Source organism: Cupressus sempervirens, chromosome 8, assembly GCF_028749045.1.
Source record: "Cupressus sempervirens isolate cs-2001-9-10 chromosome 8, ASM2874904v1, whole genome shotgun sequence".
NCBI lineage: Eukaryota > Viridiplantae > Streptophyta > Pinopsida > Cupressales > Cupressaceae > Cupressus > Cupressus sempervirens.
This window is the reverse complement of record NC_143125.1, coordinates 510,670,888-510,695,982: the sequence shown is the minus strand read 5'-3', so window position 1 is coordinate 510,695,982 and position 25,095 is coordinate 510,670,888. Positions and strand designations below refer to the sequence as shown.

The following is a 25,095-nucleotide window of genomic DNA, read 5'->3' as shown; positions in this document are numbered from 1 at the left end:
GTCAAGGCTAAGTTACAAATAAGACAACTTCAATGTTTCTTCTGATCGGGAACTTCCACTTAGTTATAACGAAGTGATTTGTTGGTTATCACAAATGGTGTTGAAGTATAGCATCAGTCAAAGTGATATACTCATTACATTGAGTATTTGTATTCATGATTTATATGAACATTGGTTTGCCTTATAATAATAATAATAATAATAATAATATATTACATATATGCTTAAAGGTGAGTTATACATGTAGTTAACTAAAGATGATTAACTACAGGGACATGTCTCTTGAAGAGACATGTCTCCTCTTCTCATATTTATGAGATCCAAATCTGCATTTGGTAATCATCAATCACATTGGCAATGTTACTACATTTGCGGAAACGATCCTAGAAAAACAACATGGTATCAGAGCCAACTGCAAATGTAGATTATTATATAGTTTTCGTCACACAAATGAAAAAATAATTAATTTTGATCATGTAAAGTGGAGAAGAACTCGTGTGAACACAATTAAAGCTTAAGATGAGTCAGACTTTATGGGCACCTACTTCCTCTTGTAGAACGTTGGACAACCTTGCATTTGGTCATGTCGTTGGCGATGGACAAGGTGTTAAAAAAAAGGCCTTTGAATTTGCAACAATTAAGTTCCAAGTGCCCTATTTGGAATGTTTTGGCATACTTCCTATACTGACTGTGACATAATTGGTGAAACCTGTAGTGGTGATGGCTTCGGTGGATTTTTCTTGAGCCCTCCAACACCTTTATACAGAGATGGCTGCTACTCTTCTATGTGCCTTTTCAAATTGTATAGTCATTCAAGTGGCACAATCATACTCAATCAAGATATTGGCGTATTGTGGATGAGGTTGTGTTAGCTTATACTATTAAGCTTAATGAATGTTTGGAGCTTCAATGTATGAAAAGAGCAAGTTGGAACTTAGAAAGAAGTTGTCAAATTTGATGTGATGTAAAAGTGATCAATGATATAAGAGTGGGAATTTTACATTGCGAGGGGGAATAATAGGCAATATGCTTCATTCCCACTTGAACCATCTTTAGAAAAGGAGATATTGCATGACCATCATGGGTAGATAAGTACTTGTATCTTTTACATTTATCTATTCATTTATTTTTAATTCTATACATACTATAAGGGTTATTTGCTTTGATCTTTTCCTTTATATTTGAGGATATTCTTACAGGAAAAGAAAGTTGGTACTTTACATATGCTACCAAATATTGTGCAAACTCAATCTAATGATAGTAGTTCCAAAGACCCTGATGATTAAGATGGATAAAGTGAGGCTCTTGAAGAAAACATCTTTGATGATTAAGATTATGAGATTCTTCTACATTAAGAGGGAGTATGACACTTCTTCGAAGGCAATGGAAGAGCTTAGAAGATTAATACTCAGAGGGAGTCTAGAAATACATGTGGGTGACTACATGATGCTTATGGGCCTACTCCTATGTATATCATGAGGGAGTGACTAGTTCGACAAACATCCTTGGGTAAAAAGAGTTTTCGAGGAAGTAACTAGAGGACCTAACTTCCCAGGATTGATGTTCAGAGGGAGAAATTTGGAGATACAATCCTTTATGGATGATATCTTCTGTTTGAGGAGAAGTTCTAAAAGAAATTCTTTATAATGCACTCTCCTCTATGAGAGAGAAGTATGAGGTGAAAACCCTTTGTACCATCCTCTGACTAGGTTCATGGTGGTATCTATTTCACATATGATATGTAATGAAAGGTGATGATCTATCATTGACATATAAATAGAAGGTAACCATTATAAGATGACGATCTTATAAATGGTAGACTTGTTATCATGGTTCTTTGTGCCGAATTTTTTCGGACATTGTGATAATGAACAAACAGAAGGTAATCTTTGTAAAATGATGATCTTGCAAATGATAGGCCTATTATTATGATAGTTTTTGTTTTGGATATGTTGAAAGTCATTGATAATGAAAGCATTATGATTACTCTAGATATTGTTTTGGACAATTAGAGATCATAATATATGTTATGACAATACTCATAACATTATGATTGTAGTTATTTGACAAGTGGCTATTTTAGAGTGTTAGATGATATGTTGTGTATAGATATCCTTCATATTGATGTCTCATAAAATGTCTCTGTCACTTCTCCCTAGCTAAGAGGGAGTGTTGAAGTATATCATCAATCAAAGTGATATACTCATTACATTGAGTATTTGTAGTCATGATTATATGAACATTATTTTATGTCTTATATTATTGATAAGAATTTTATATATATATATATATATATAATAATATAATAATAAAATAATATATTACATATATGCTTAAAGGTAAGTTATACATATAGTTAACTAAAGATGATAAACTATAGGGACATGTCTCCTCTTCTCATAACTATATGAGATCCAAATCTGCATTTGAAAATCATCAATCACATTGGCAATGTTACTACATTTGTAGAAATGATCCTAGAAAAACAACAAATGAGATTTATGCTATTCATTTAATGGATATAAAACATTTTAACAATTTTAGTCAATTCCAACTAAACAAATTGCAAAGGGATAAAATGTCTAGAAAGCTATACTATTCTTATAATGTAGAGACAATGAATGCCTTATTGATTCTACTATTCTTCATTTGGCTGATCTCTTAAGGTAGATGTAATATGCCCAAACTTTTCCATTCCCTTGACATCATCCATCAATGCATATCAATGTTATGATTATGTCATTCAACCACATAAGACAATCCTTCTTCGTATGGTTTTTCACCCTATTTCTCTATGGTTGTTCATTTTCAATTCCCTTCTCAATTCTACTAGGAATCAAAGCATAACACATGTATTCCTTCATCAAATCCTTTATGAACTTATTTCCTTCAATAAAAAAAACTCTAAAAGTGGTACAATTCTCACCCTTGGACTCTTTTATCAAAAGTAGCAAAGCTTGTCTTTTTCCATTGGCCCAAATAGTATGCCGGTTTAATCTACCCAAATATTATCTAGACAATCTGATAAGGTTTAAGATTCTTCACTCTAGGCAATTGTAATTTAGTAACCAAATGCTCTGATGCCAAATTTTTGGGACTTCCACTTCCAATGATCACTTTGCAACATTTATCCACAATTTTACATCTAGTTTTGAATAAGCTTTTCCTCAATGCATGATCCTGAACAAATTTCTCTTTACACAAGGTTCTCCTCAATTCCACAATTACGACTTCATACTCAGATATATTGTTAGTGAAATAAAAATTGAGCTTGTACGATAAAGGAATAGGTTTCTTAGATGGGGTATTAATATGACACCTGCACCAAACCCAATATGACATCTAGATCCATCAAAATATGATTCCCAAGTATCATCTATCTCAATAGATACAAAAAAATCATCAGGGAATTGCGGATGAAGGAGCTTCAACTAGATGATAAGTTTAGACTTTCCCTTTAATAGGATTTTTACAAATGAGTTTCAAATCAAACTTTGTTAGGAGCATGCCCATTTAGCAAGATGTCAAGATAAATTGGTTTTCAAAAATAGGTGTTTTAAAGGATCAAACTTCACATAAATGTTAACCTCTACATTAAGGAGACAACGTTTGAGTTTTTGCCAGGTGAAAACTAAAGCAAAACATTGTTTCTTGATCATGGTGTAACATGATCATAATCAATCAATGTACGACTTATGTAATACAAAGGAAATTCCTTGCCATATTTATCATGTTGAACCAAGACATAACTCAATACTTTTGAAGAAGATAATGTGTAGAGGAAGAACAACTTATTCAATCGAGTCAATTGCAAAATAGGAGGATTAGAGACATAGGTCTTGAATTGTTCAAATGAAAGCTTAGAATCTTCATTCCACAAGAAAGTAATATCCCTCTTAAAAAAGGAAGTGAAATGAATAGTATGATCAGCTAGATGTGAAACAAATTGATGAGTAGTCAATATCTTCCCTTGTAAGCTACAAAGTTGTGAGATATTTTGAGGCAGAGGAATATTAACGATAACATCACTATTTTTAGTATTGACCTTGATGCCTATACTAGAGACAATGAACACAAGGAATCTTCCATTGTCAACCTCAAAGACACACTTTCATGGGTTTAAGTGAATCTTATATTTACGTATCCTCTCAAAGATTTTTTCAAGTGTAGAAACATGTTCATTTAGTTGCATGGATTTAACAAGAATGTCAGCAACACAATCCTTAAGAATCCTATGAACGTAATCATGAAAGATCAATGACATGGCTTGTTGATAAGTAGAAATTACATTCCTTAACCTAAAAGGCATGACAATCCAATAAAAGGCTCCCTAAGGGATAATAAACACAATCATGTATTGATCATATGTAGGAATGAAAACCTGATTTTATCCTAAAAATCCATCCATGACTTGGATAATAATGCATGACCCATTATAGAATTTATGATCATATCAATGTTAGGGAGGGGGAAATCATCCTTCAAGGAGGCTTTGTTTAAATCTTGAAAGTTGGTGCACATCCTTATCTTATTTACACCCTTTGAGATAGACAAAATATTGAAATCTAAGTGGAACAATCTATAGGACATATAATACAAACATCCATGAGTTTCTTTATTTAAACCTTAGCAAGAAGAGCAATCGTAGGATTTATTTTATGAATATTTTTCTTAATTGGTTTAGCTTTAGGTGGAAGAACTATTCTATAAGTGGCGATTTTAGGATAAATGCCAAGCATGTCCAAAAATACACAAGAAAAAATAAATGAGAATTCAAGAAGGAGATTAGTGAGTTGCCTATGTTCATTTTCATCTAAATACTTACCAATCTTGATAAACTTCTTAGGGTTGTTAGGATCAACTTGCACATCCATAGTATTAGTGATTAAGAGACAACTTTTCTAAGTGTCTTCTATGGGTGGGAGAGAATCCAAACATAAATTGAAATTGCTCTCTTCCCTAAAATATCTATTAATGTTAAAAAAAATGGCTTTCTCTTACTACGATGAAAAGAAGGAAGATCATCATATATCCTTAAGAATTCTATTGTAGCATCATCAAAGCTCAAGACATCCAAATATGGTTTTTGATCTAGTGTGATATGACACAAGTTCTCAAGCTTAAGGGGACTACTAAAATGTGATCAACACTCAGAAAGAATGTAGGTTTCTTATAAGGATTTGAATCTCAAACCATAAGTATGTTCACAAAAATCATTTTTTAGGGGAACATGTATTCCTTGTTCAAATTTCGTCTAACTTTGACCATTAAAATCATGTTTAGCGAGAAAAGGGTAACTGGGACCACAATGAGAAGCCATATCAGAAAGAGTCAAAGGAGCTTCATAAGTCACTATGTCATAAGAATCAAGTTTAATAGTTTTAATGGTTTCATTCAATGAAGTAATGAAAAAAATGTTACCCAATTCTCATGAAAGAGGAGTAGAAGCAAGAATTTCAATTATTTATTCTCCTTGAGCTTTTATAAGGTCCAAAACTCAATATTCTCCAATCAAGGTATGAGTGAAATGTAAAGTACCCCAATCATCCTCAAATAGAGTGAAAGAGGAAGGTTCTTCTTTTGATTGGGTTTTATTTTCAGACTTAGTCTCTTGTTTTCCTTCACTAGGTTTTGATGCTTTGGTAGACTCGATGTTGAGGCAACTATTAAGCTTATCACCCGCATGAAGAGTGTACATGAAATTATTTTAAATGAATTCTAATTTATGATGATGTGTGGAGAGGATAGCATGCATGCTATGCAACTGAGGTCTTCCCAAAAGGAGATTATAATTGAGAGCTCTAGACATCATATGAATTGGAGTATCAACCAAGATAACCCCACCCATATTGATAGGAAAAGTTATGATTCCCAATATCTTCTTAGCAATGTTATGAAAACCACAAAGAGGAATATTATCAGCTTTAATAGTGGATATATTGGCCTTAACAGATTTTAGCATCTCTAAACAATACACATTCAAACACAATCTATTATCAATTAATGTTATACAAGTGAGATTCTGAGTAATGAGAACAACAAACATGAGAGCATCACAAGTGAGAACACACCCCTTATCTTGACCTCTACGCAGCCATGACCTACGGTTCATCAATGATGTGGACATTTGATTGGGTACATGGTTTCTTAGATCTATGCGATTTGATGTTTTACGGGTGACTTTGGGAAGAGCATTTTTTCCATGGGCCAAAGACAATTTTTTCCTTTTTATAGTGGTTTGTCTGTTGGTGGATTTTTTTAATGGGCAATTTTTTTAAAACAAAAATTATTGGGCATATGCTCATGTTCCAGTCGGCCTCTTTCTATTGGACAAGCTTTGCATACCCCTACACAAGTTCTTTTGTGTTAATGTTTATATGCATGGATTGTTTGGGCCTTTGATTGCTAATGATTTTAAGCTGGCACTGTGGTCCATGCTTTTAATCAGACCCCACACCTTGGGAAATGCACTACATTTTTGGAAGATTGAAGCCACATCATCAACACTCCATTAAAGAGCTATGGAGTTGATGTTTTGTGGACAAGAAATGTGCTGATGTCATCTTCATGTAGGAGTTATTTTTGCATGATAGGCAGTTTATGGAAGTAAAGGTGCTTTCAGGCCATTGATATTTTTTCTCGGCATTGGCCTCACCTTCTTTAGCTTTTTCACCAGCTCTTCACTTTTCTAGCAAAGTATTCTTTTTCCGGCGACAATTCTTTTTCAATTTTTTGCCTTAATGACTATTTGATCGTCAAATTTATACTTATCACTTGCTAATGTCAACACTGCATCATCATTCTTGTCACCCCTTATGGTTTGGGTTGGACCTACCTTCATATTTTTGCTCATACCTAGGGCATAAGCTCTTCGTTTTCTACAAACAAGATATTGCCAGAAAGCTAGTTCTAAGTCACAGTGGTATAGGTAATTTTCTATTTTGATGTTTTTCAATAGTTTTTCTTTTGTCAAAGTCAAGAGTTCTATTTTTCACTCTAGGATACATATCTTGCGCATTCAATCTTTGATTTAGGAATTCTTTATATCATTGGAAAGGCCTTTCAACTCTTTCTAGTGATGCTAGTCATTTTTCCATAATTTTTTCTAGGCACATTATATTCAACTTTTTGTTTTTTTGCGTTCTGGTGAATATCCTAGTTGTTTTAGGTCTAGGGAATGATTTTGCTACTACATATGATTCTTCATGGGTTGTACTATCATTTGTATAAACCTTATGTCTCTTATGTTCTTTGTAGACATCTATTGTATACATTCTTGCAAACAACTTGAGATAGAGTGCCATATTGCATCAATATTTTTATTTTAGTTATTTTTTCTTGTTTTGCCTTCTAATTTGAGTAGTGTCATCTGAGGACACTCATGAAAATTATTGTATTATTGAGATTCACCATATCTTGTGCCTTACTGTATATGCACTACTTTGATTAAAAATCCATGGGGGGTTGATGTTTGCCTTTGTTTTCCATCTTCCTTTGTCTAGTGAGTTTGCCTCATGTACTGTTTGAGATTGATCTCCTAAATACATACATATGTATTCTTTTGTGCATCTTGATTGTGGTTTCTTGACATGCATTTCTTTTGGCTCACTTTTCCAGTTGCTTGTCACCTCACCCTTGTTTGCATTAGGGGGGATTCTTTTGTTGGTTCTTATGCTTCCTTGGTTCGATGGAGTGAGATATGTATTCAATATTTGTTCCTATGGATTAAGAAAATGCAGTGGTTGAGTACCTATGCATTTCGGTGAGATGAATTATTTACCATATAGATACTCTCCTTTTCATTCTTACTTTGGTTGCAACCTTCCATGTTTTGATTGATCAACTCTTTAGGCTTTGGTGTTTTATGCCATCTGTATCTTTGAGTTCGGTTGTTTGCCTTTGTGTGCTTCTTGATTCGAGTAATATCTTTTGAGAGCACTCATGCAGATTGTAGTCTTCTCTACCTAGTTAGGTTCTATTTCAGCAGAGGTTCTTCAGATCAACAATTACTTTTAACAGAGTTTACAACTTCTACACGCTTCAATGGTGTTCTACATGATCATCATTTTGTTCATATCCTTTGGAACATTCCCTAGTTTGGAGGCTTCTTCAGTAGTTCTTTCAACATTTTTTCCATGTCTTTTTGGAGTAGGATTTTTTTCTGTTTCTCCTCTCTATAGAGATTTGGTTGTGCTTGGGTACCTCATCAGACCTTGTTACTGGGACCCAATTCTACTTTCAGTAGTAGTTTCTAGGTTTTTAGCTACTCACTAAGTTTATCTTAAGGGAGGGTGTTAGAGTAAATAAATATTTTCTAATTAACTCTATTCTACTTAAGCTAAAATTTAGGCATATAATAATTAATTCTTTTATTAATTACTATAATGTAACCTAGTTTTTACCTTTTAGGGTTTTGATCTCTTTTATAAGGCTGATCCTTCTTTGGAATTTATTGTCTCATTCACTTTTTGATTGTAGAAATATATATATATTTTTATCAAGAATGTCTCATCTATGGATCTAGGAATTCTAGCCTCCATAAATTTTGCTTCTCTTTTTGCAAGTGGTGTTTACATGTAGGTGACTCTTGGGAGCTATGGGCTTGATCTTTCATCAGCTTCAACAAGGACAAACCTTAAGAGTAATGAGTGTTTTTTCAACTTGAAATCCTTTGAGAGTTATAAGAGGCTTAGAAAATAGAAATATTTTAATGGGCTCACTATTACAATCTCGTACAAAGAAAGTCATAATAAAACCTATCATAAAGGTTGGAATAGAAATATGTAGAGGAAGATGATGGAGGAATGTATGCATTTAATATCTCATTCATTACATCCACCACTTCACTACTGGACTCCTCACAAGGTCCACTAATGGATGTATCTTCAAAGTAATCATGAAATAAATCATACATCTTGAAATTAAAGGAAACTATTCACAATGAAACACAATTTCAAAAAATAAAATTCTTTGAAATAAAAATGAAATAGAAATCTAACATAACAAATTTTTTATGTGTATGAAATATAACTACAAAAACATAAATGCAATGCATGTAAATAAAATATCTAACTACCAAGATCAAATAAAGGTGGGTTCCTATGAGGTTCACAAAAAATTTCTAGGGGGAAAATGGACATCAATAAGACAAACAATATTACCTAGATAGGAAAAGCAACAATCTCACCCTAAGCCTTTCAATGTAAGAGAAAGAGGGGCTTTAAAACGTAACTCTCAATGTGACCTAAGTTAGATTAGAAAAAACCAAGTAAGATAAAGGATGTAAATACTAAACCTAAGTTACATCAAGGAAGTACCCAAGCAAGTTTTATGTAACATAAATTGTCTTGAAAGTAACAATATAAATGTGAAATTAAACTAATTGATTTAATAGAAAGAGTAATATAGATCTATTTTCTATATATGGAATCAAAACAATTAAAATATGGAAATAGGACTATTATAAAATGTGAAATGAATGATAAATGACTTACCTTGAGATGTGCAAGGGAATATACACACTTTTCCCTCCAATAATCGTGGATATGAAGCTATGCTTGTGATTTTGACCATGGATCTATGATCATGATAGAAAACCCTAGTTTTCTTAGACTTTCAAGAATTGGGAAACTTGTTGGTAAAGTGTTCAAAACATTTACAAGGAGATTTATGTGTTCCTAGGATATTATAGCAAGGTTGAACCAATTTTTTTGAAAAGGTTTCAATGATTAGGTTCCAAAATTGTGATCATAATTTTGACAACACACAAGCTTGTTATAGAATTGGTGTGTGTGGGTGGCTATGTAGGGGTTTACCTTATTCAACCCCCCATTTTTGTGTTTTCTACCTCTTTTGAAGAAAAATGTTAATAGTGGGAGGTTAATGTTATAGGTATAAACTATGTGGGGTAAATTCATTAACCAATGACTTTTCACCAATTAAACATTAGATATAGTAAAAGGAGGGGCTTTGAAATATTAATATCAATATGACCTTAGTTGGATTAGAAAAAATCAAGTATGATAAAGGGATACTAATAGTAAACCCAAGCTATATCAAGGAGGTATGACATCAAGTCCTCTTTCATGCAATGGAAATTGATTAAATATATTCAATGTAAATGTAAAATTGAACCAATTGATTTAATGAGAAGAGTAAGATAGATCTAGGTGCTAAATATATGTAATTAACCCATTCAAGATATGAAATTAAGTTTAGATTAAAAGATGAAATATACAATAAAGTGCTTATATCAAAATGTGTAAGGGAATATGCCCTTTGAGTCTAAAAACCATGGCTTTGAACCTATGGTTGAACTTTCGAATATGAATTTGCGATCGCAAAAGAAAACATAGAAAACAGTTTTTTCTTAGACTTTCAATAATAGGTCAACTTGGTGGTAAATTGTTCAAAAACTTTATAGGAGGATGGACATGTTCCTGGGGTGCAGTAAAAAATTCAACCCAACTTCTTTGAAAAAAAATCATCCAATCATTTCCAAATCTGTGGTAGCATTATTGATACAGTTCTCTTGCATACAATAAAACTTACTCTTTTTTTGGTTTGATGAGGGCTTGCCTTGGTCAAGCCCTAGATTAAGGAATAAGATTTTAAATTTAGATTCAAAATATGAAAGGAAGCAATATCAATGTAAATATTTACCCTTCTTAAAGGAACCCTTTTTAATAAGGATTTTGCAATGCTTTCTTGTTATGTTGAATTTACAATGAGGGATATAGAAAATCTCCACAAATGCAATGGATCTACCATAATGACATCAAAAAGCCATGAATGTAAATGTGCATCAATGGATAAGATTATGAATGCCTCAATGTAGATCTCCTCCCTTGATGGTCAAAATGTTCTAGATTTTGAAGAGGAAATGCCTACAAAGGATCTTTGAATCTTTGATGCCTTGAATTCTTTATTAAATTCTTCTTGCTTGAGTGCTAGACTACTTGAATTTGGTCCTTGTGATTGCTTGGATATCTCTTGATGTCTCTTGAATTTTGAAAATGAGGTTCCTAGGCTTCCTTATATAATATTTTTCAGGCATGAAAATAAAGCAAGTCGACTGGGTCACCCAATTTTTGAATTTTCAATCCTAAGACTAAATTGGACTTGGGACCTAAAGTCCTTGGGAAAGAATAGGCCAACTTGAGTTGACTTTTTCTAGAGTTGACCCATAAGGAACTAACACTAAGGTATTAGAAACTATGCATAAAAAAATGCAAGAAGTAGGACAAAATAGGCAAAAGAGCTAATTGAGCATAAATCCATCCATGGTCCTTTAAGTCACTAAAGGACAGAAGTTAAATGCCTCAAATAATGGGTGCTTATATTTTAAGAAGGTGCACTCAACCTTGACTTTAGCGGGAGTATGAGTTTCATCAAACTCATGGTAAAATAGATCAAAAGAAAAAGATGATCTTATCATGACTAAGGAGACAAAGAGACTATCAATCCCCCAAGAGACTTGAGTCTTCATCATGTCCAAACTCAGAAAAAGAGAGATGCCACTATTAAAAAAGAAAGAAGTGTATCCAACTCATCAAATAAGTTTTGTGTTCCTTATTGTGAACTACATGAAAATATGAAGGTGTGTTGCAATAAAATATGGCATTGAATGGTCTAGCAAGTGTGTGTGGCTTGCTAGTCAACCCATCGAAGATGAATTGAATGGTCTAGAAAGTGTGTCTGACATGGTAATTAATCCATGTCATGACCCACGTTGTTTGACTCCTACATTGTAGGACATTGACATTTTTGACTCAATCAATTTGGTTAGTGGACCTTGACTGGAAACTATGAGTTTTTCCATCTTGAGTTGGACTTCTAGTCAATATGTTGTTCAACTTAGTCTTTAGTCAACATGTTACTTGCTTATGCAAATATGTTTATTCTTTTCCTTCATATGTCAATTCATACCTAATGATGTTATACAAGTAATGATGCATTATGATGTTAATCACTCCATGGATTTATGCATACTGATGATTATATGTTGTGAGAGTAACTTGACAATGTTACATACAATTGTTGTTATGAGGATCTAATTTTATATGATTTCATTGATGATGACTACTGATGGGTATTGACCTATTTTTATGGCTCTAAGTGTGACTAAGTGGTTGCAAACCTTAAAGGTGAGAGTGTGTTTGAGGTAGAGAAGGATAACTTCTTGACAATGGTGGATCTTGATCATCTAGTTTCAAATGGACACTCACATAGTTAAATTTTATGATGGATATATTGTGTTTTGTTTCTAAACCTAACCTCAATTTGTCTAGATACGAATAATGTTAGGCCACTATATTAAAGTGTTTTATTTTTCACTACATCAAAAATACATTTATGGGCACCAATTAGGATGGAGGAAAATACTTATGGATGAGGTGAAATGATTAACATGGTGTGTTCATGTATCGTTCTCATATATTAAAACTTATGAAGAAATAGTATTAAATAATTTCCTTGAAAATGTTTTGGTAGATTATTTAGCCTAATGTATTTTTTTCTCCAACTTTAACTTGAATTCCTATTGTCTACTAAGTTAAAAATATAAAAAATATATAATTTGTTAATACGTTTGATCACTTAAAAGAAAAAAAATCATATGAGAAATTAAGAGGAGTGAGATAATTAAGAATAAATAAATTGAAAGTTCTCTACTACATATGGTAACAAAATTCACCTCATAAAGAATGTAATCAATAAAAATAAGGCCAGGAATCAAGAAATAGTTTTAAGGAAAAAGGATAGTGGGTCTTTTGAATGGACCACACTCCAAATTTTCAGCATGCTTGTAAGAGGAGAGTGGGCCCTCTAAAAATTTGTTCCCTACAAAAGAAGTGCTGCAAGAACAACTACACTGGGAAGCTCACAATATTCATAGATTTGACAAGACTAACTAATAGCTCTAGAATTTAAATTTTTTTTTAGGCATGTAATACTACACTTGGATTTTGCATGAATAAACAAGAGTTCAACGAGTTTCTTGAAAATTGGGATAAGTTATTTATCGTATAATTTTTCCTTGGTTAATTGATTCTATGACTTGCCAAATCCTGTTGAATTCAACTGAGCTCTAGTTTACATTCTTGTTTATAATTACCAAAGAAATTTTTGTGTTTGAGTTTCCTATTAGTTAGCTCTACAATCAATAGCAATGTCTTATTTCCTTAACTTGTTCTATGATTAGTCTATAAAATCTATATACCTTTATAGTTCAACATTTACATCTATGTTTTAATTGGACTAGATTGTAGTTGGATATCAATCACACACACTCTCTTTCCATATCTAACAAGAGCTTCGTAGATTTAGAGTCCCACCTTTGAAAGAAATGATAAGTATAATAAGTATAATAAATCAAATTGTAGATGATAGAAAAGAGAGTACATCTAATGAAAGTGAAAAAATACAAGCCATGTGCAAAGATCACATTGATATTTAACTTATGGAGTTCCTTAAAGTTGAAAATTTGGTGAATTTTGACATCTAGAAAAGGGGTGGCATAGACTTCAGAATATTTAGGCAGTTCAAAATATTTATAGCAGGATTTTAGCTTTCTACTAAAAGTGCCCTAATGGAAGTACTTGTAAATGAAAATTCCTTATATGTTGCAGATAAGAATGAGAGACAATTCAATCCTTTCTCCATCAAAGTTGATCTACCATAATGGAAGTACTTGTAAATGAAAAATCCTTGTATGTTGTAAATAAGAATGAGAGAGACAATTAAATCCGTTCTCCATCAAAGTTGATTAGGCTTCCATGCGATGCTGCCAACATTAGTGGCAAAAAAATTCTAAGTAATCCAGACAGTAGGGTATTTATCTCAGTAAACTTTTCAAGACTTTCAAAAATTACATCTTTATCTCATAGATATCCAAAATGCCTTAGCCACTGGCCTTACCCTTATACTATGTTATGTACAATTCGTCATGGTCCTCATTTGATTCCTCCTCAACTACATCCTTGATGATATCCTCTTTAGTAGGGCTTCCTTCCAAGGAATCTTCATTTTTTTGTTCCTGCAAAGGGAGGCACAAAAAATTACAATAAAGGCAATGATTTTTTCTTACAATTACACATATACCTTCAAACCTAAATAGTTATGTTTTCAGTGTCTTTTGTCGTTTCAATCTCGATTTCTTCTTCCACATCATCCTCTTCATCAACTGTTGCACCAGGAATCACATTGAGAGTTGTCTTAATTGAAGAATAAATATTAGCAGCAAACTCCTTTGGGCCATTAAGACAGAACCCACTTTCCACGAATTTCAAGTTTGGTAAATTAGTTTTGTTGTTTGCTTTACACTTTCGGATTGCAAGAAAATCCACAACAGTGAACACACATTAATTAAAATATATTTTTCAAAATTCACAATTTTAATTAATTTTTATAAAATACAAACACAGAATACAGAGCTCTGAGTTCTAAGTAATATACCAGAAAAATCACTTTGCACTTTCAGAAAAAGTATTGACGTGAAGAAATTGGAACACCCAAAGTAACCAAGAGATATGAGCACTAAAATTAATGTTTATTAATTAACACGAACTAAAACAAATATATGCCAAAGAAAACGTATGGGAGCAGGCACAAATGATTAGAGATAATGAGATTGAATTGAATGAATTCTGAAACCAGATAAATTTGAAAAGGCAAGCTAAACATGGTGATTTTTATAAGCATTCAATTTAAGACATAGCTTTTAGAAAATACCTCTAGATCAAGAATAACTTTTTCTCAGAGCTCTTTAATAATGGTGTGCCTTGGATTGATCTCCATGACTCTCTTCCCACCCATGCAACTTTTCTTGTTGGCATCCGATAAAGTTTGAGATCACATAATTCTCTCCATGTTTGTGCTCCATCCATATTTTGAAGTGACAACAACTCCAGGGGTGTCAGCTAACCTGTTACGTATTTTCACTAAATCAACGTTTTCACTGGAAAGAGCATCTTTCCACCACTTTGTTAGATCCTTGAATGACTCCTTAATTTCCTTATCCTTAGAGTCTTTTCCAAGCTTGAGTCCTTCTTTAGAAACATTCTAGAATTTCTTGTCTTTGTAGTCCATCAAATACTGGATTAAGTACTTATCAACTAGATCGCAAATGGACCATCTCAGTGCTCTGCACTCTATACAACAAAGTCATTTGAAAACTGACAACTTAAAAAAATCAAACCACTAATATGTAAAGCAATAAATGCTCTAATCTCTTAACAAGTTCTAAAAAAGCTACAAGATAAATCACACATCTCATAGTTTTTCTTCCTCAGCTTCTTAGGGAATGGAGAGTTCTCTAGGTGCTCCTTGTTAGTGCCAGAAATGTAGTAAATATCCTTCTGGTCCTTCTTCACTCTTGATATGTGCTAGTCAAGTGATGTAAGTTTATCGCCAGATTTTGTGCTATTAAAACCAATAGAGAATACTAGTATATAAATGAGTAGCATGAAAACTTTAATGATTGGAAATATATAGTATGTGAGTATGTGACACAGGTTCCAATCCCCGTATGACAGCAGGGTAATCCATAACTCTATGACAATGCTATGGTATAACAATTATGACTGCAATTCTCCAAGATTATCCCCGCAGTATTTTAAGTGTTTTAAAGGGGAAGTATAGGCTTACCCAAGATGTAGAATACCGTAAAAAAAAAAAAAACTAATAAGTCCAAATTGAACTTATCATTGTCATGAGAAAACTAAATTTGATTAGATCCTAACTACTACTAACCCAAACATACTCATGTTCAGTAAAACATGCCACCCCAAAATAATTTTCATGCAAGAAAACTCTCCAACATGTAGAATTTGAAAATACCAACCAATGCTGAACAATTTATTAAAACAAAGAGAGTTTCCAAAATATAAAAACCTTGTAACACAAGGCAATTTCTACAAATTACCCACGCCAAAAAAATAATGTTAAAAAATACTAGTCAACAAAGCATAAATCAAATATCTATAAATTTGAATACTTACCAGCCCATGCCACTCTCCATCTTGAAAAGAAAGCATTTGTTAATTTTGGGCCTGCATATAAAGTTGTAACACTGAATCGGAAGCAATGTAGAAGGTTTTATACATGGTTTGCTCAACCTTATCCAATCTTGTATTATCAGCCTTATTTTTTTGCCATAGCTTAATATAATTTCTTAATGACCTAAAATCAAATCTGAATTGCTCCATAATAATTTTGAAATAGGGTATAAATTTAAACATATGCCAAGAGATAGCCTCTGATGGGAAAGAACAAATTTAGCAAATAAGGGATTCAAATTCTCATAACTTGGGAACAAATGAAAAAATAAATCCCTTACAAACTGGGTGCTTTGAAATTGAATGTATATATTAGATGACTGATGAGTTCAATGATTTTTCCCAACAACCAATTGGAAATTCTCAATCCTAAGTGTTAAGCAAAGATTTTTTAAAAGGAATCTGATATTTCAAAAACCCAACCCATATGAAGACATCTCAAAACAAAAAAAAACTAGAAGAAGAAATAGATTTATTAATACCTTTCAATGGCGACACCCCTCCTCAAGTCTTGAGGAAAACAAAGGAATGAATTAAAAGAGATTGGTTTAAATAGTAATTTGGGGAAACATAGAACTTTAAAGTTCAAAATGTGTGTAAACAACAATTATATATCGAAAATGTCATTATGCTGGAATGGAAACATTTTTCTAACAAAGCATAGAGGAACAAAAACCCCACCTCCACAGAAACAAATAAAGGGAAATATGTCTTTAGTAGGAACTGGTACCAGTTATATTTGGCTGGACCTCCATTTTTTATGTATCCTACACTGCTTCTCCCTCTACCAAGTTTCTAGTCTCCAGATCCATAGCCGATTTTGCTATTTTGTCAAAAATGGTGGGGGAGGAGGTGTATTAAGCTTAGGATAGTGCCATATGTCATCAAGCATGTACCATAATGTATAAAAACCTTCCAAAATGACCTGTATATTGTCTTTATAAAATACGTTTTCAAAATGCCACGATTTCATTCTTGCAACATATTTTCACATAAACTTTCTTAACCGATAAATAAAAAGATTGTTGGAAAAAATGGACACAACCAATCGAATAACAAAAATAATATTTAATGAGTTTACTTATTTATCATATATATTTTTATATTTAAATTTTGTATTTATAACTTTACATCTCTATATTAAAATATTAAAATAGTATATTTTTAATGTTATTAGAGTATTGAATCTTCTTTCAAAACTATACATCTCAAAAAATAAATTATTTAGTATGCTCCTACTAATCTTCCTGGCAAGCTTAAGCTCTGGGATCATATTAGGCATGTCAGAAGTTGTCATCCTTTCTTGCCTTGGATTGTGGCTGGAGACTTCAACTCTGTTCTCAGTCTTAAGGAGAAGAGGGGTGGGCTGGCTTGCTTGGGTCCTTCTCCTGAGCTTTTTTGCCAAAATATTGATCTTTTACATCTCTCTAATGTCAAACCTCTCAATGGGCTCTTTACTTGGAACAATCGAAGGGTTGGAAATGATGCCATTTCAGAATGCTTGGACAGGTTCCTTATTTCTTGCTTTTGGAATTGTGGCTCTCTTTCACTCTCTTCTAAAATTCTTGATTGGAGAGGTTCTAACCACTAGCCTAATAAGCTCATAGCTAGCTATGTTGTTGTCCCCAAGAAGCCTCCCTTTAAGTTCCAGTTGATGTGGCTTTGAGACTCTTCTCTTCATGACTTAATGGCTTACTGGTGGAGATAGGGAGGCATTGCCTATGGCACTGCTATGTTCTCCTTCTCTAAAAAACTTCAATATGTTAAAAGGAAGTTGAAGCATTGGAAAAAAAATTATTTTGGTAATCTCCATATTATGAAGAAGAGGGCTTAGGATTGTCTTGATATTATTACTAGGCAGATTTGAGATCTGGGTTTTTCTAAAGCTCTTAGCATAGCAGAATCCTGAGCTTCTATTGATTTAGCTGAGTGGGATCAAAGAGAACTAATTTATTGGAAACAAAAGACTCAAGTTGACTAGCTACAGGAAGGGGACAAGAACACCACATTTATCCATAAATCTGTGCACTCTTGACGTAACAAGAGTTACATTTCTTCTCTTGTTACTTCTGATGGGATGCGTCTAACCTCCTCTCAAGTTGTTTCTAGGGAACCTATTCAGTTTTACTCTGCTCTCTTTTTAGATGATTTACCTCCAGTGGCAATTGAGGAGAATACTATCTTGTCATGTATTCCCTCTATTGTGACCAGGGAGATGAATGATTCTCTTATGAGGCCAATTAGTATGTCTGACTTGGAGGGGGTGGTCTTCAACTTGCGGAAGGGCAAAGCTCTGGGGCCTGATGGCTTCCCTGTTGAATTCTTTTAGGAATTTTGGGATATTATCAATCAGGACCTTTTGGATGTGGTTTAGGAGTCCTATTCCGGGCCTTAAATGTTACTTTCTTAGTCCTTATTCTAAAAAAGGAAGAGGCTAATCGGTTGGAATTTTTTAGGCCCATTGCTCTTTGTAATGTGGTCTATAAAATCATTACTAAGCTCCTAGCAAAGAGGCTTAAAGTTTGGCTTCCCATGGTTATCTCTAAGGAACAAGGGGGTTTTGTGGCAGGGGTGGTTATTGCTTCCTAAGCTATTCACTCTATGTGTACTTCTAGGGAACATGCTATGTTCATTAAGCTTGATATGACTAAGGCTTATGACAGAGTCAATTGGGATTTCTTGCAAAAAGTTCTTCTAGCTTTTGGCTTCAGTCAGGAATGGGTCAGATGGGTTCTTAGTTGTGTTACTACTGCTTCCTTCTCGGTCCTTCTTAATGGTGAACCAATGGAGCTTTTTGGGGCATCTAGAGGTCTTCACTAGGGCGATCCGCTCTTTCCTTATTTTCTTATCATTATGGTTGAGGGACTTGGTCAACTTATCAAGTTTCATGTATCTCTAAATTTGATTCAAGGATGACAATGGGGAAATGGTTTGCCCACTCTTTCCCACCTCTAGTTTGTTGATGATATGACCCTTGCTGGGAGAGCTCAGATTCAAGAAGCTAAAGCCTTTCAACTCACCTTGGATACTTATTTGGCCATCTTTGGGCAAAAATTTAATGACCACAAGTCCTCTATTTTTTTCTTCAACACTCCTAAGCCGATCGAGCGAAGGATTGCTAATATTTTTAAGATTTTAGATTACGTCTCTCCCTTTGACTTATTTGGGGGTCCCTATTGTGGTGGGTAGACAACCTAAGCTTTTCTAGAAAAGCTTTCTTGACAAACTTCATCAAAGAGTCAATCATTAGACTCTTAGGTGGCTCTCTACTGCTGGCAGGGTGACACTCCTTTAATCTGTGATTCAGGCCCTTCCCATATACAGAAGCATGTTTCAGGCTGCCTCGGTGTATTTTCTTAAGGAATTTGATGCCCTTTCTCACCAATTTCTTTGGAGTGGCAATTTGCAATATAATAAATGGACCCTCATCAATTGGGATACTGTTTGCAGGCCAAAAAAGGAAGGAGGCCTCGACCTTTGTTCTTCTATCTTGTGCAATCAAGCTCTTGTTGCCAAACTCTATTGGCACTAGTGTACTAGTTAGTCTTAGTTATGGGCTCGTATATTGTCACACAAGTATTTCCCTGGTGTTGATCCTTTAGATATTTTCAAGTTTTCTCTTGAGGGAAGAGGCTCTATGGTATGGAATACCCTCAAGATTGGTGCTCACCTGGTGAAAAAAAGTTTATTTTGGATCTGTAATAGAGGCACTAAGGTTCTATTTTGGAGTGATTCTTAGAATGGGCATCCTCCTCTCTTATCCTCTCATCCTCACTTGCAGTCTCTTTGTGATGCTTTCCTTTCTGTTGGATGGAATAAGGTGGCTCATTATAAGGAGGCTTTTAACTTGGGCCTTGTTGTGGGTTATAGATGGGAGAATTCTTCTGGTTGGTTGCTGGGTGGCTCTCTGGGTGATCGGTGGGAACTATCTCAGATATTGGCTTCTAGGGAGTGTAGTTCACTATAGGAACCTAATGTTTTGGCTCGGGGAGGTGCTTCTTCTGACAAGTATTCTATTTCTTCTAGGTACCTTGCGCTAACAAAGTAACTTTTTGGTGAGGTGGAGGTCTTTTGGTGGAAGAAAGTTTGGAATAGTTTTTCATGGCCTAAGTGTAACTTTTTCCTCTGGATTCTAGTTTACAATTGGTGTCTTACTTGGGATAATCTCTGCAAGCAAGTCTTCCAGGGGCCTTCCATCTATGTTTTCTGCCGCAATAGTGAAGAGACTATATCTCACCTTTTTTTCCAGTGCCCCTTTGCCAAACAGATTTGGCACTTCTGGTGGAGTGTGTGGGGATGTACGTGTTGGCATGTTTCCTCTCTATTTGAATTTTGGGACCGTTTGGGCCATTCCCCTTCCAAGACTTCTTTTCTTTAAGTTGCTTGGACTCTTGGCCCTTCCCTTATTTTATGGCATGTTTGGCTTGAGATGAATAGGAGGATCTTTCATGATCTACAATTTGAGATCAAGAACCTATGGGGGAAAATTGTTAATTCTCTTCATGAAACACTCCTAGCTAAATGTGATATTGGTGGAGGTTTGGATCTTAGAGATGCTGGTATTTACTCTTGCCTCTTGTTTGGTCCCCCACACCTACTTTGGGAATAGAGCCAAGCAACACTCTTAGCATGTTAATCATGAGGAACATTGGTCTCCTCCTGAGGCAGGCATTCTTAAAATCAACACTGATGGTTCTTCTTAGGAAAATCCTGGTCCGGTTGGTATTAGAGGAGTTGGACATGATAGTTTTGGTGATATTTAGTTTCTATTTTCTATATACAAGGGTTACCATATTAATAACCTCATGGAAGCCCTAGCTATTTTGGTTGCAATGGAACAATATTGTCAACATGGCTGGAATAGAATTATTTGTGAGATTGAATCGCAAGTGGTTGTGAATTTATTGAATAGAAGAAACCTTGTGCATGTGGATTGGCATTTGGCTCTGGTTATTTAGTAGATAATTCAATTATGCAATTCTCTAGATTTTGTGTCTTTTATGCATATTCCTCATGAGTAGAGCGGTGTGGCTGATTGTCTGGCTAAATGGGCCTCTGAGCAAGGGTTGACTTGGAATATTATTGATCATAGAATGCTTCCCCTTGATTTATCTCAGATGCTAGTTCAACTTGTGGACTAGTATAAAGCTCTATAGTTTCCTTTGTTTCTTGTGTTGTTCTGATCTCTTTGGCATTCAATAAAATTTTAACCCCTCTTTTAGTTAAGTAAAGTACAATAACATTCTTACATTTTAATTTGAGATTAACCATTGCTTAGTAATAAATAATTTTTTTTTAAAAATTTAAAATTTATTAAAAATTACAAAATTCTATGTAAGATCCATCACAAAATATTAGCAGGAACTTTCCTACTTTACAACCTTGTTCTAGTTTGGCTTCAAATTTAGTTATGCTGCAGAAGCATGCTCTGTACTAGTGTTGGTATTGTTTTTTTTATTATATGTTATTAAAACTTGCTCATATTTTTGCCACAATCAATACATCCCATTTATACAAACAATCTTTCGTCTATCATTTATATATTGGCCAATATGGGTTAAGCACTTCTTTATTATATGTTTGTAAACTTTATTTTTCTTCGTTGTTTTATTTCTTCATTTTACGCATTTGGGGTTGCAAAATCTCCATATGCTGCTCTCTACCTGTCTATCATTTTATTTATTTTAGTACTATTGTATATTATTTTCTTTTCATCGTTGAGGGTAAATAAATAATTGAAATAATAAACAAATCTACACTTTACTGTAAAGAAAGAGAGTGAGAATTATTTATGTATAGTTGGACTGGCTATAGAAAATAAATGGTACTATTTATTTTATTTATTTTCTCGTAGTGGTTGTATATCTTTGCCAAGAGACATGCATGCAGAAATGTTTCATCTTGCACAACAAATCTATTGTGTAAAGGGAATTAACAACATCAGTGAGAGTATGTGACATAGGTTCTAATCCCCACATTACAATAGGGTAATCCATAACTCTATGACAATGCTATGGTATAACAATTATGACTGTAATTCTCCAAGGTTATCCCCGCAGTATTTTAAAGGGGAAGTATAGACTTACCCAAGATGTAGAACACCTTAAAAAATTCTAATAAGACTAAATTGAACTTATCATTGTCATGAGAAAACTAAATTTGATTAGATCCTAACTATTGCTAACCCAAACATATTCATGTTCAGTAAAATAGGCCACCCCATAATAATTTTCATGCAAGAGAACTCTCCAACATGTAGAATCGAGAAATACCAACCAATGCCTAAAATTTATTAAAACAAAGAGAGTTCCCAAAATATAAAAACCTTGTAACACAAGGCAATCCCTACAAATTACCAATGCCAAAAAAATAATGTTAAAAAAAACTAGTCAACAAAGCATAGATCAAATATATATGAATTAATTTTGAATTCGAAGCACTGTAGAAGGTTTTATACATGGTTTGCTCAATCTTATCCAATCTTGTATTGTTGGCCTTTTCCCCCCCCCTAGCTTAATATAATTTCTTAATGACCTAAAATCAAATATGAATTGCTCCATAATAATTTTGAAAAAGGATATAAATTTAAACATATGCCAAGAAATAGATATGGACTCTGATGGGAAAGAATAAATTCAGCAAAGAAGGATTTCAAATTCTCAGAACCTGGGAACAAATAAAACATAAATCCCTACAAATTGGGTGCTTTGAAATTGAATGCATATATTAGATGACTGATGAATTCAATGATTTTTCCCAACAACCAATTGGAAATTCTCAGACCTAAGGATTTTTCAAAAGGAATTTGATATTTCAAAAACCCAACCCATATGAAGATGTCTTGAAACAAATAAACCAGAAGAAGAAATAGATTTATTAATACCTCTCAATGGCGACGCCCCCTCCTCAAGTTGAATGAAGGAAAAAAAGGAATGAATTATCAAAGAGATTGGTTTAAATAGTAATTTGGGGAAACATATAACTTTAGAGTTCAAAATGTGCATGAATAACAATTATATACTAAAATTGTCATTATGTTGGAATGGAAACATTTTTATAACAAAGCATAGAGAAACACAAACCCCACCTCCATAGAAACACATAAAGGGAAATATGTCTTTAGTAGGAACTAGTACTAGTATATTTGGCTGCACCTCCATTTTTTATGTATCATGCACTACTTCTCCCTCTACCAAGTTTCTAGTCTCTAGATCCATAGCCGATTTTGCTATTTTGTCAAAAATGGTGGGGGAGGAGGTGTATTAAGCTTAGGATAGTGCCATATGTCATCAAGCATGTACCATAATGTCATAAAAATCTTCCAAAATGACATGTATGTTATCTTTATAAAATACATTTGCAAAATGCCACAACTTCATTCTTGAAACATATTTTCACTTAAATTTTCTTAACCGATAAATAAAAAAGTCTACCAGGAAAAATGGACACAACTAATCGAATAACAGAAAATTAAATTCACAAATTTCATTTTAATGAGAGATTTTATTCAGACCATAGCATAAACATAAATTTTTACAAACTACACAATTATCAAAATGAGGATTAATGCCAAATAGTGGATCAAAAACTATAGTCTCCGCCTATAATAGGCAAGACTAATAATCTCGTGTCATATTAGCTAGACCTGCATCTTTGTTTTTATTTTGTTCTAAAACAAAAAAATGACTAGAGTTAATCTTAAGATGTTTTTAATTCTATCTTCTCACCCTAAGATTGTGGATATGTACAACTTCTATTCCTTCTTGTTCTCAACGTAACAATGTAATTCCTTGTCTAGTTTGAGTGGGTTAATTTTGATCTTATCAAATCTTTCCCAACTTTGTGTTAATCAGTAAAAGATGTGATTTCCTATTGTAAAATGTTATTAAATTCATTTATACTTTCAGATCAACTGGTCCAATAATTTCATTCCTTGCAAGTTTTTAAGTTCATCATCATAGCAAGTTTTTACCATATAGTATAAACATCTAGAGATTTACAATCACCATCTTATTTATATCATAATAGTAAAGTCACCATCTTGTTTATACCATAATTTAAAATCTTCAGTACCTTTAAGATATCTGAATATCCTCTTGATAGAAGTCATATGCATTTGCTTAGGATTACATTAAAAAAAATGTAACAAAATCCAACAACATGTGCAATATCTAGCCTACTATGCACAACATATTATAATGTATCAATCATTGATCTATATTTCATTTTATTTACCATAGTAGTAGTATGTTCTTTTGATAATTTTGCTCTAGTAACCATAGGTGTACTGACTAGTCTCCACTCATCCATTCCAAATGTTTTCAAGATTTCCTTTACATACTTAGATTGAGTCACATATATACCATTCTTTTTTTGATGAACTTATAACCCAATGAAAAATTTAATCTCACTAAACATTGACATCTCAAATTATTTTCTCATTTGATCATAAAATGATTTACATAGAAAATCATTTCTTCCAAATATAATATCATCCACAAAAATTAAACAGGTACTATCTTTCAAGTTACTTCTTATTATCAATCTTGCACTTCTGTCTCCAATAATTTTTTTAGGTGAACGATTCTTTGTAACATCTTTTTCTAACACAACTTTATATATTTGATTCTCAATATTATTCTCACTTGATTGAGTTTCAACTTCCTGCTTAGGTTATAGAGTATGCTGCTCAAGTAAAACATGTTGTTTGCTTCATAGATCTTTGTTGTAACTTGTGTAGTGTGTCAATTACATATTGATACACATATAAAAACCTATGATAATATTTAGATTCCTTCTTTATTTCCACATTGCTCTTGTCTACAAACTCATCAATCCTCACATTTGCACTTTCAATCATTGTGTTAGTAGTTTTGTTCAAAAATTATATCATTTTATCTTAGATGAATAGCTAAGGAAAATACCCTCATCTCCTTTTGAATCAAATTTACCATTCCTTTCATCCTTGTGAATATAACATCTAATTCCAAATATCTTGAAATAAATCAAATAAGGTTTATGAGCATACAAGAGTTCATAG

At 33.3% G+C, this 25,095-nt stretch overlaps 1 pseudogene; it reads right to left on the bottom strand.

The window, feature by feature from the left end:
- Positions 1-14,108: 14,108 nt before the first annotated feature.
- Positions 14,109-25,095, bottom strand: part of LOC149543438 (endoplasmin homolog) — a 63,563-nt pseudogene continuing 52,576 nt past the window's right edge.